The 12148-nt window shown below is 43.8% G+C and overlaps 1 protein-coding gene across 1 annotated transcript in view; it reads right to left on the bottom strand.

Annotated features, from left to right (window-relative positions):
- kirrel3a (kirre like nephrin family adhesion molecule 3a) overlaps window positions 1-12148 on the bottom strand; it is a 611527-nt gene that overhangs the window by 81064 nt on the left and 518315 nt on the right. The gene's annotated exons all lie outside the window — the stretch shown is intronic.

The following is a 12148-nucleotide window of genomic DNA, read 5'->3' as shown; positions in this document are numbered from 1 at the left end:
CTGCCTGACCTGCAGAGTATTTCCAGCACTTCCTCTTACAACACGTAAAATTTATTGTTAGTTCATCGTCCATGCCTTGCCCATTTGGTGGTACAGAACTTGAATATTGCTGAAAAAAAGAGACTTTTTTTGTCAAAGCTTTTCATCTTGCACTCATCAGGACAATTCGCAAGAAAATGCCAATGTCAGGGGAAACAACATATTTATACTGCATGAGAAGAGAGTGATGATTGGTTCACAAATGGACTCTGATTGGTAGAGGCGTTGCCATGAAGGATGCATCAGTTGATGGTGACTTACAGTTAACTGCCTAGCATTGTTTGAAATTTAAACCAGGCAGCCTGACTCTGATTGGTCAAGACATTGGGCGGGATTTTCCACATCTGCCCACCGCCAGGGTCTTCTGCTGCAAGTCAATGGGCTACTGGCTGGGGTGCTGCCTTGCCTGTGGTGGTTCCTGCTCATGACCGGGCTGGAAAATCCCGGCCATTGTCCTGGGGGATGAACCAATGAATAGCTGTCACTTATTATAATTAGTTGAAACAGGCACAATGTGTGGACATAGTCTTTCTGTCTGCAAAGATCAGGGCCCTATGTATTAATATATGTAGCTTCCAATATATGCAAATACGCCACATTGTGAACCCGACTGACAATTTTGATTTGGTTGTCAGCATAATTCTTAGCACACTGAGGAATATTTATTAAATGTTGTCCACTCGTGGAATCACATCTAATATTGGACACTGTGTTTGGAGTTTTGCAAACACAGGCTGATTGAGTATGGTCCATACCTTGCCCCTTGCAAACAGTGGAAGGGGCATGCTGTTTGATACAATCCACCAGTCTTTGGGATGCACGACTGACAGGCCAAGCATCACGCCGGCACTGAAATTCATACTTCACGTCATTCATTGTTTTGAATTCTGTAGCTGGTAGCCGCTGTCTGCAGGTAACAAATAGTGAAGTTTGCAGATTGACAGCAGTCTTTCAAACGAACAGCAGAGTTGATCACATCTGTTCTTGAGTGTCTCCAGGTCACAACCGTGCAAGGTTCCTGAGTAACTATGGTAATTCATGCTGAGAATGATTCTGCAAGCCCTTATCTGAACACTTTTAATGGCTTTATATTGCTGAAGCTGATTCTGCTCGACTATACAGGTGCCTCATATTCCATTACTGGGCGAATGAAAGATGTGGAAATGATGACAAGATCATTGAAGCGGAGGGAATTAAATTTCAGCTTCCAAAGCATGTACAAATGACAGTTAGCTTGTTTAACAATAAAACTGACATGTCTATCTTATCTTAGATCTTCCTGCATAAATATACCCAACAGTTTGACAGTGTTATCGAGTTGGATTGTGACATCATCTCATGACAAATTGGGAGGGGCCAGTTTGTTTTGAGCGAAGGAGATGTCAACGGCCGCACACTTTTTGAGGTTAAAGCATACTCTGTTCTCTGCAGAACATCTGTGAAGTTGCTCAAGAACAGCAAGGAAGGTTTTCTCTTTTATTATTCATTCTTTGGAAGTGAGCATCACTGTTAAGGGCATCACTTGTTTCCCTTGAGAAGGTGGTGGTGAGCCCCCTTCTTGAGCTGCTGCAGTCCATGTGGTGTAAGTACATGCACAGTGCTATCAGGGAGGGAGTTCCAAGGTTTTGACACAGTGTCAGTGAAGGTTTGCCAATATGTCACCAAGTCAGAATGGTATATGATTTGGAAGGGAGCTTGCAGGTGGTTCCCATCTGTCTGCTCCTTTGTGATATCTTTGCAGGACAGAAAAGAGACAGTGTGCCACATGTAAAGTCAAGTACCAACTGAAGCTAATTTATTCAGTTTTGACTACATATACATACATACACAAATGGCTGCAAGAGGGTGCTATTACGCTATTACACCCCTCCCTCCTTAAAGAGAAAGTGCACAATGTTCAAATTCTAGACAACTTACATACATTTCTTATTTTTCATTTATTTACAAATCCAGCTTAACTACTGGTTTTCTATTTCTAAGAGGATACATCCTTTCTTGACCTAAACTTTCAAAACTTGGGAAAGGGCCTGAACCCATCTGGACCTGAGTCTGAGGAAAAGTATTTATTCCCCAACAAAGACTGATTTTGACCGTGACCTTCAGTTGCATTTTCCACTTCATCAGATATGTCCGTCTGACTCTGCCAGGGCTCTGAACTTGTTTCAGGCACAAGTTGTGTTGAAGTAACTATACTTTGCTCACATCCCAACTATCAAATTCATCAGACTCATTTGATTCTTTCCAACTCCCTTCTTCTTCGTGAACATCTAAAGGTAAAACATGATCTCTACGTATAAACCTAACCTTTCCATCACCAAACATTTTGACCAAATATGTAAGCGGGCCACATATTTTCATGACTCTTCCTGGTAACCACTGATGATGATGTTCATTCACCTTAACCTTCTGGTTCAACTTCAGATTTATTTTTCTCACGTTACTTCTATCATGACTCTCTTTCTACCTGGATTGTTTTTCTTATACTGATTGTCAAACGTGGCTTCAGCAATGAAAACCTTGTTCTAGGCTGTCTTTTAAGAACTAATTCAGCTGCTGTTCTTCTAGGAGTGGTGTGAGGTGTGTTACAAGATATAAACAAAAACTTCACCAGTTTGTGATTTAATGTCAACTGACAATTCTTCTGATTTATATCTAGCATTTGCTTAACAAGAGCATGCTTAACAATTTCCACTGTGTGCACTGCTGCTCCATTTAAAGCAGCATGATACAGTGGAACTGTAGTGTGTTTTCTCCCATTCGTTTTTATAAATTTGACAAACTCTTCTGGACAAAACTGAGGTCTGTTGTCATACATAATGTCTGCTGGGAACCCATAAGCAGCAAACAAACTATGCAAAATATCTAGGATTTTTCTAGCTGTTGTTTGATTCATCAGAGCCCTTCAACCCACTTCAAATGGCTCTCCATCACAATGAATAGCTGTTGCCCTTCAAATTCTGCAAAATTTCTGTACAGCCTCTGCCGCACTCTAGCTGGCCATTTCCATGGTTCTGTAAAGGTACTGATGGCGGCTTCTTTTCTCCAGCTTGACATACTCTACACTGTTTCACTGTGCCTTCTACCTCCTTACCTAACTCTGGCCATCAAAGGTAGCCTCTCGCTAGACTCATTGTCAAGCCCATCCCTAAGTGTTGATCATGAAGACCCAAAGCAACTGCAATCTGTACCTTTCAGGCATTACCACCTTGGCTCTGCACATAACACAACCTTTATCAATGCACAATTCAGTTTTACGCATAAAAATGGCTGATTTCTAAACCCAGTATCTGTATTGGTCACTCATTTGCAGTATAGTCGTGTATCCTTGCCAATGCAGGGTCCCTGCAAGTTCTTCTACCAATGTCATCTGCTGTGACTGGCAACTCATCTACGAGTGAAAAGAAAAATACATCTTCCTTCTTGGGCTCTACCTCTGAGGGGGATAGTAGTCTCGACATTGCATCAGCATTACAATGATCTTCCAATTTTCTGTATTTAATATCGTACCAATAAGCAGACAAAATCAAAGTCCATCTCTGTATTCGGGCTACAACTAAAGTGGAGACTGGAGATTTTGGATTCAAAATAGCCGTCAGTGGCTTATGATCAGTTTTTGATTGTGAAACTACAACCATACAGGTATTTATGAAATCTTCTTACTCCAAAAATCAAAGACAATGTTTCACATTCTATCTGAGCATAATTTGCTGACTGACACTGAGGGTGCATGAGGCAAATGCAATCGGTCTCGCCTCACAATTATCCAACGCATAAGAGATCACAGCGCCTACTCTGCATGGAGAGGCCTCACATGCTAGCTTAATCTTTTTGGACACACCATAATGTAAGAGCATTGTAGCATCTACCAATTTACTTTTACATAACTAGAAAGCCTTGTCACGCTCCCTTGCCCAATTCCATGGAACATCTTTCCTCAAGATTTCATTTAATGGATGTAATAAGGTCGCCAAATTTGGAATGAATTTACCGTAGTAATTCACTGAGCCCAAGAAAGATCTGAACTCAGTGATACTCTATGGGTGTGGTGCATTTCTTATTGCTTGAACTTTACTTTTGGTAGGATGTGACCCATCTTTGTTTACTCTGTGACCCAAATACTCTACAGAGTTTTAAATATTTCACATTTTTGTGCCTCCACCTGTACTCTATACTTTTCCAAATGTTGGAGCCCCTTATTCAGTCTGTCAACATGGGTCTGCCTGTTTGGAGCTGAAATAAGTACATCATACAAACGGCACACTATTCCCTCAATTCCTTGCAAAGTATGGTTCATCACTCCTTGAAAATTCCAGGGGCTGAGGAAACATCAAATGAGAGCCTATGGAACTGAAATAGACTCATGCGTGTGTTAATGATCAAATATGACTTAGAATCATCATCTAACTCAAGATGCAAATAGGCATTGGTCAGATCTAATTTTGAAAAAAATTCTCGCCTCCTGACAACATTGTGAACAGATCCTCCATGTGTGGTAATGTAACGGGTAGCTAACATTCCAGTTCCTGATTCAAAGTTATCTTAGAATCCCCACATATTCTTACGCTACCATCTGACTTTGGTACTACCACTATGGGGGTAGCCCAATTACTCTGCCCTACTTTACAGTTAATGTTCTCAGTCTCAAGTCCTTTCAGATCTTGCTCTACTTTCTCCCATAGAGCATAGGGTGCTGAATGAGTCCTGTAATAAACTGGTCTTGTGTTCCTCTGGACTCCTACGTTGGTTTTATATCCTTGAATTGGTTTTCCGGTTTCACTCAACACCTGAGGGTACTTTACTATCACGTTGTTTTACATTGTGAATTTCACTTCAGCGCAAAGAGTCTCGTTCCAGTTTAACTTAAGTTATGTTAATCAGTTTCTTCCTAACAAGGCTGGTTTTCACCCTTCGCCACAATGATAGGCAATTTAGCACGTTTTTTTCTTGCATATAACTGGAACCGACACACTTCCTATTACAGGGATTTTCTCCCCTCCATAACTTCGTAATTCTACACATGATTTCTCCAGCTGACTCAACTTTTGACGTATAGCTATTCAGGAATCACACTGACTGATGCACTTGTGTTGACCTCCATGTTCACTGGAGCTCCATCCAGCGGCACTCGGCCTATGATGCCCTGTGAGTTTCCACCAGACATCCTTACGCTTTGGATCAAATGGGTCTCAACCAACTCCTCATCGAGCTGGTGTGGTAACTGTATGCAGTGACTTCCGTTCCCTCCGGCCAGTGTTTTCTCCATTTACATTCTTTCGACATGCCTTGGCAAGATGACCTTTCTTCTTGTAGCCCTCTGTCTTCAGAAATGGACAATTCTGTGCCCAATGTTGACATAAGCACTGGTAACAGGGCTTTTTAGTACCTCTGCTAGTATAACTGCTGTCCTTAGGGCCTGCTGCTTACTCAACTGCAACTTATTCACTCCAGCAGACAACTGCGGTTCTTAACTCTAGTTTACTACAGGACTCATCCAGTTAACGGACTTCTCTCGAGCCACGTTCTGTCATGCCCATGGACAATGCTGTTTGGCAAGTTATGTTGAAAGTTAACTTTGGCAAGGTCAGCAAATTAGTGCGAAGGCATTCACTTTTTAAACCACAGGCAAATCTCCCACAATGCTCTCCAAAATGACAATGGATGGACAGCCTTTTCAAAAGCATGATAAAGTCTCCAACGTCCTCACTGGGCAATTGACTCCTGGTTCCAAACCGATAGCTTTCTGCAATCTCCAATGGATTGGGATTGTAGTGCTACTCAAGTTTACACAAAATGTCCGACAGCGTGTCTTTTGGCTTAGCAGGGGCAAGCAAATTCTCATTTCATACACTCCTGGGCTTGCTTCAATCAGAAATATCTCTTTTTTCTCTTCTCCTATTGCCTGATTAACAGCTGGATTATCAGGACCATTGAGAATTTATTCGTAGCGAAACACATCTTTAGGCACTCCGCATATGCACTGAAAGACTCTTGGTCATGGCTATACTCCCCCAGTCACCCAATAATACTTATTGATGCAGCAATCTCTGAAGGTCAACCCACCTAGAAAACAGCCTTTTCACTGAGACTGGATTTTTCAAATCTACAAGGCACAATTCAAGAATGTGATGAAATACACTCCACGTTCGATCATGAGTCTGTGGAACTCTCTTCTCCAGAGAGTGGTAGAGGCAGTGTCATTTAATACTTTAAGGCAGAGGTAGATAGATTCTTGACTAACAAGGGAATCAAAGGGTATAGGGGGTATATGGAAAAGTGGCACTGAGGCCACAATCAGATCAGTCATGATCTTATTGACTGGCAGTGCAGACTCAAGGGGCCAAATGGCCTACTCCTGCTCCTAATTCTTATGTGCGTTTGTATGTTTCCTGCAAGTGTGTGGATCCAACAAGATTCATGAAACTTGACACCATCCAGGACCAAGCAACTTGCTTGATCTACGTCCCATCCACCACCCTAAACATTCACTCCCTCCACCACTGGCAAACAGTGGCAGCAGTGTGTACCATTGATGAGATATACTGCAGCAGTTTGCCAAGCCTCTTTCGACAGCACCTTCCAAACCCATGAGCTCTACTACCTAGAAGGATGTAATAGCATAATAACATCCTCTTGTGGCCATTTGTGTATGTATGTATATAGAGTTAAATTGGAATAAACTAGTTTCAGTTGGTTCTTGACTTTCCATGTGGCATACTGTCTCTTTTCTGTCTAGCAAACATATCACAGTCTAGCAAGCTTGAGCAATGGGCTGCAGAGCTTAAGCGTCAGCTGAAGACACAGCGGTGCATCTGGGAGACTGAGGGTTACGTGGTTAGCATGTTTTTAGATTTGGTTACTCTGCAGCTTAAGGAATTGCAATCAGAGGGGGAATGGGGGACCAACAGTCAGGAGAAGGGAGGCAGGCAGGTAGTAAAAGGAAAGCCCCAGAGTGCATCTCATTCAAGAACCATTTTTCTGTGTTACAAAATGGTAAGGGTGAAGGTTCCTCTGGAGAGTGCAGCCAGAGCCAAGTTCACAGCTCTGTGGGTGGCTCAGCTGCACAAGAGGGGAGAAGTAAGAATGCAAGAGCAATAGTGGTAGGAGCCTCAATAGTGAGGGGTCCACAGGCACTTCTGTGGCTGTAGACATGACTCCAGGATGATGTTTCCTCCCTGGTGCCAGGGTCAAGGATGCCACATCGGCTGCTGGGCATCCTGAAGGGGGACGGCGAACAGTCAGAGTTTGTGGTTCACATTGGTACCAACAACATAGGTAGAAAGAGGAATGAGGCTCTGTAACAAGAATTTAGGGGGCTAGGTAACAGATTAAAAAGCAGGACCTCAAAGGTTGTAATCTCTGGATTACTCCCTGTGCCACGTGCTAGTGAGTTTAGGAATACGAGGACAAGAGAGGATGAATGCATGGCTGTAGAGATGGTGCAGGAGGTAGGGCTTTAGTTTCCTGGATCACTGGGTCTGTTTCTGGTGAAGGTGGGGCCTATACAAGTCGGATGGGTTGCATCGCCCCCTGTTTAAGAAGGGAGTGAGGCAAAAGATGGGAAATTACAGGCCAATTAGCCTGACCTCGGTCGTTGGTAAGATTTTAGAGTCCATTATTAAGGATGAGATTTCAGAATACTTGGAAGTGCATGGTAAAATAGGGAAAAGTCAGCATGGTTTCATCAAGGGGAGGTCATGCCTGACAAATCTGTTAGAATTCTTTGAGGAGATAACGAGTAGGTTAGACAAAGGAGAGCCAATGGATGTTATCTACTTGGACTTCCAGAAGGCCTTTGACAAGGTGCCGCACAGGAGGCTGCTCAGTAAGATAAGAGCCCATGGTGTTAGAGGCAAGGTACTAGCATGGATAGAAGATTGGCTGTCTGGCAGGAGACAGAGAGTGGGGATAAGGGGGTCCTTCTCAGGATGGCGGCCGGTGACTAGTGGTGTTCTGCAGGGGTCAGTGTTGGGACCACAACTTTTCACTTTATACATTAATGATCTAGATGAAGGAACTGAGGGCATCCTGGTTAAGTTTGCAGATGACACAAAGATATGTGGAGGGACAGGTAGTGTTGAGGAGGCGGGGAGGCTGTAGAAGGATTTGGACAGGTTAGGAGAATGGGCAAAGAAGTGGCAGATGGAATACAACGTGGGGAAGAGTGAGGTCGTGCACTTTGGTAGGAAGAATAGAGGCATAGACTATTTTCTAAATGGGGAGAGAATTCAGAAATCTGGAGTGCAAAGAGACTTGGGAGTCCTAGTCCAGGATTCTCTTAAGGTTAACTTGCAGGTTGACGCGGTAGTTAGAAAGGCAAATGCAATGTTGGCATTTATTTCGAGAGGACTAGAATATAAAAGCAGGGATGTGCTGCTGAGGCTTTATAAGGCTCTGGTCAGACCACATTTCGAATATTGTGAGCAATTTTGGGCCCCGTATCTCAGGAAGGATGTTCTGGCCCTGGAGAGGGTCCAGAGGAGGTTCACGAGAACGATCCCAGGAATGAAAGGCTTAACATACGAGGAACGTTTGAGGACTCTGGGTCTATACTCGATGGAGTTTAGAAGGATGAGGGGGGGATCTGATTGAAACTTACAGAATACTGAAAGGCTTGGATAGAGTGGACGTGGGGAAGATGTTTCCATTAGTAGGAGAGACTAGGACCCGAGGGCACAGCCTCAGAGTAAAGGGAAGACCTTTTAGAACAAAGATGAGGAGAAACTTTTTTAGCCAGAGAGTGGTGAATCTATGGAATTCATTGCCACAGAAGGCTGTGGAGGCCAGGTCATTGAGTGTATTTAAGACCGAGATAGATAGGTTCTTGATTGGTAAGAGGATCAAAGGTTACGGGGAGAAGGTGGGAGAATGGCGTTGAGAAACCGATCAGCCATGATTGAATGGCGGAGCAGACTCGATGGGCCGAATGGCGTAATTTCTGCTCCTATGTCTTATGGTCTTATGGTCTCATCTGAACATTACCGGGACCAATATCCTTGCGGGGAGGTCTGCTAGTGCTGTTGTGGGGGGGAGTTTAAACTAATTTGGCAGGGGAATGAGATACAGCATGGAGGTACAGTAGGGGGTGATGCACAGCCAAATATAGGAGAGAACCTGTCAGTCTGGAAGGCAGGACAAGTTTAGACCTGTTAAGGCACGAGGGAATAATGCAAGGCCGGATTGTATCTATTTTAACACAAGGAATCTTACAAATAAGGCAGATGAATTGATGGTGTTGATGAACACATGAGAATATTGTATTGTTGCTATCACAGAGACATGGTTGAGGGAAGGGCAGGACTGGCAACTCAATATTCCAGGGTATAGAATCTTCAGGTATGACAGGGCCGGAGGATGTAAAGAGGAGGCGGCATTGTGCTATTGATCAAGGAGTCAATTACTGCAGGAAGGAGAGATAGTATTTTAGAAGGTTTCTCAAATGAGGCCATATGGGTAGCACAGCCTCAGAGTAAAAGGAAGACCTTTTAGAATAGAGATGAGGAGAAACTTCTTTCGCCAGAGAGTGGTGAATCTATGGAACTCATTGCCACAGAAGGCTGTGGAGGCCAGGTCATTGAGTGTATTTAAGACGGAGATAGATAGGTTCTTGATTGGTAAGGGAATCAAATGTTACGGGGAGAAGGCGGGAGAATGAGGTTGAGAAACTTATCAGCCATGATTGAATGGCGGAGCAGACTCGATGGGCCAAAGGGCCTAATTTCTGCTCCTATGTCTTATGGTAGAACTTAAAAACAAAAAGGGGGCAATCACTTTGCTGGGAGTGTACTATAGGCCTCCAAATAATCAGGGGGAGATAGAGGAGCAGATATGTAGGCAAATCTCAGAGAAGTGTAAAAATAATAGGTTAATAATAGTAGGGGCTTTCAACTTCCCCCATATTAACTGGGATAGTCTTACTGTGAAAGGCTTAGAGAGGGCAGAATTCTTAAAGTGCACCCAGGAGAGCTTTTTAAACCAGCACATAGAAAGTGGTACAAGAGAAGGGGCAGTACTGGACCTAATCTTAGGGAATGAAGCCGGGCAAGCGGTAAAAGTGTCAGTGGGGGAGCATTTTGGGGATAGTGACCATAACTCTGTAAGGTTTAAGATAGTTATGGAAAAGGACAAAGATGGTCCGGAAATAAAGGTCCTGAATTGGGGGAAGGCCGATTTCAATGCGATAAGACAGGATCTGGCCAAAGTGGACTGGGAGCAGCCACTTGTAGGAAAGTCTACATCAGAGCAGTGGGAGTCATTCAAAAAGGAAATAGTGAGAGTTCAGGGCCAACATGTTCCCGTAAAGGTGAAGGGTAGGACCAACAAGTCCAGGGAACCCTGGATGTCAAGGGATATAGAGGATTGGATAAGGGAAAAAAAGGAGGCTTATGGCAGATACAGAGGGCTGAAAACAGTGGAACCTCTAGAGGAATATAGAAAGTGTAGCGGGGTACTTTAAAAAGTAATTAAGAGAGCGAAGAGGGGGCATGAAAGAACACTAGTGGGCAAGATAAAGGTAAATCCCAAGGCATTTTATAAATATATTAAGGGAAAAAGGATAACCAGGGAAAGAGTAGGGCCCATTAGAGACCAAAGTGGCAATCTGTGCGTGGAGCCGGAGGATGTAGGTGAGGTTTTAACTGATTACTTTTCATCTGTGTTCACTATGGAGAAGGATGATGTAGGTGTAGAAATCAGAGAGGGGGACTGTGATATACTTGAACAAATTAGCACTGAAAGGGAGGAGGTATTAGCGGTTTTAGCGGGCTTATAAGTGGATAAATCCCCAGGCCCAGATGTGATGTATCCCAGGTTGTTATGTGAGGCAAGGGAGGAGATTGCAGGACACTAATTTGGTAAATTGGATTCAAAATTGGCTTAGTGGCAGGAGGCAGAGAGTCATGATCGAAGGTTGTTTTTGTGATTGGAAGCCTGTGACGAGTGGTGTACTGCACGGATCGGTGCTGGGGCCCTTGCAGTTTGTAGTGTACATTAATGATTTTGATGTGAATATAGGGGGTATGATCAGTAGGTTCACAGGTGACATGAAAATTGGTGGTGTCTTAAATAGTGAGGAGGAAAGCCTTAGATTACAGGGCGATATAGATGGCCTGGTAAGATGGGCAGAGCAGTGGCAAATGGAATTTAATCCTGACAAGTGTGAGGTGATGCACTTTGGGAGGACTAATATGGCAAAGGAATACACAATGAATCATAGGACCCTAGGAAGTACAGAGGATCAGAGGGACCTTGGTGTACATGTCCAAAGATCCCTGAAGGTAGCAGCACAGGTAGATAAGGTGGTTACGAAGGCATATAGGATGCTTACCTTTATTAGCCGAGGCATAGAATATAAGAGCAGGGAGGTTATGTTGGAGTTGTATAAAATGCCAGTTAGGCCACAGCTGGAGTACTGTGTGCATTTCTGGTCACCACACTATAGGAAGGATGTGATTGCACTGGAGAGGGTGCAGAGGTGATTCACCAGGATGTTGCCTGGGCTGGAGAATCTCAGCTATGAAGAGAAACTGGATAGGCTAGGGTTGTTTCCTTAGAGCAGAGACGGCTGAGGGGGGACCTGATAGGGGTATACAAAATTATGAAGGGCGTAGATAGGGCAGATAGGAAGAAACTTTTCCCCTTAGCGGAGGTGTCAATAACCAGGAGGCATAGATTTAAGATAAGGGGCAGGAGGTTTAGTGGGGATTTGAGGAAACATGTTTTCACCCAGAGGGTGGTTGGAACCTGGAACAGTTCCTGAGGGGGTGGTAGAAGCAGGAACCCTCACAACATTTGAGAAGCATTTAGATGACACTTGAAATGCCATAGCATACAGGGCTATGGGTCAAGTACTGGAAAACAGGATTAGAATAGATAGGTGCTTGATGGCCAGCACAGACATGATGGGCCAAAGGGCCTGTTCCTATGCTGTATAACTCTATGACTCCATGGCAACAACGGTGGGATTTTCAATTCTTCAGCCAAACAAATTTGGTTGGAGAAGCTTCTGGAAAATCAGCAGAGGAACTGTGAGGTTTTTGTTTTGCTGAGAAATAGTTTTTAAAATGCAGTTTGGTAGACAAGGTACCAATCATGTGGGTTACTTTGTCCTGGA

Source organism: Cetorhinus maximus, chromosome 2, assembly GCF_964194155.1.
Source record: "Cetorhinus maximus chromosome 2, sCetMax3.hap1.1, whole genome shotgun sequence".
NCBI lineage: Eukaryota > Metazoa > Chordata > Chondrichthyes > Lamniformes > Cetorhinidae > Cetorhinus > Cetorhinus maximus.
Note: the sequence above shows the minus strand (reverse complement) of the source record. Positions and strands in the feature narration are given on the sequence as shown.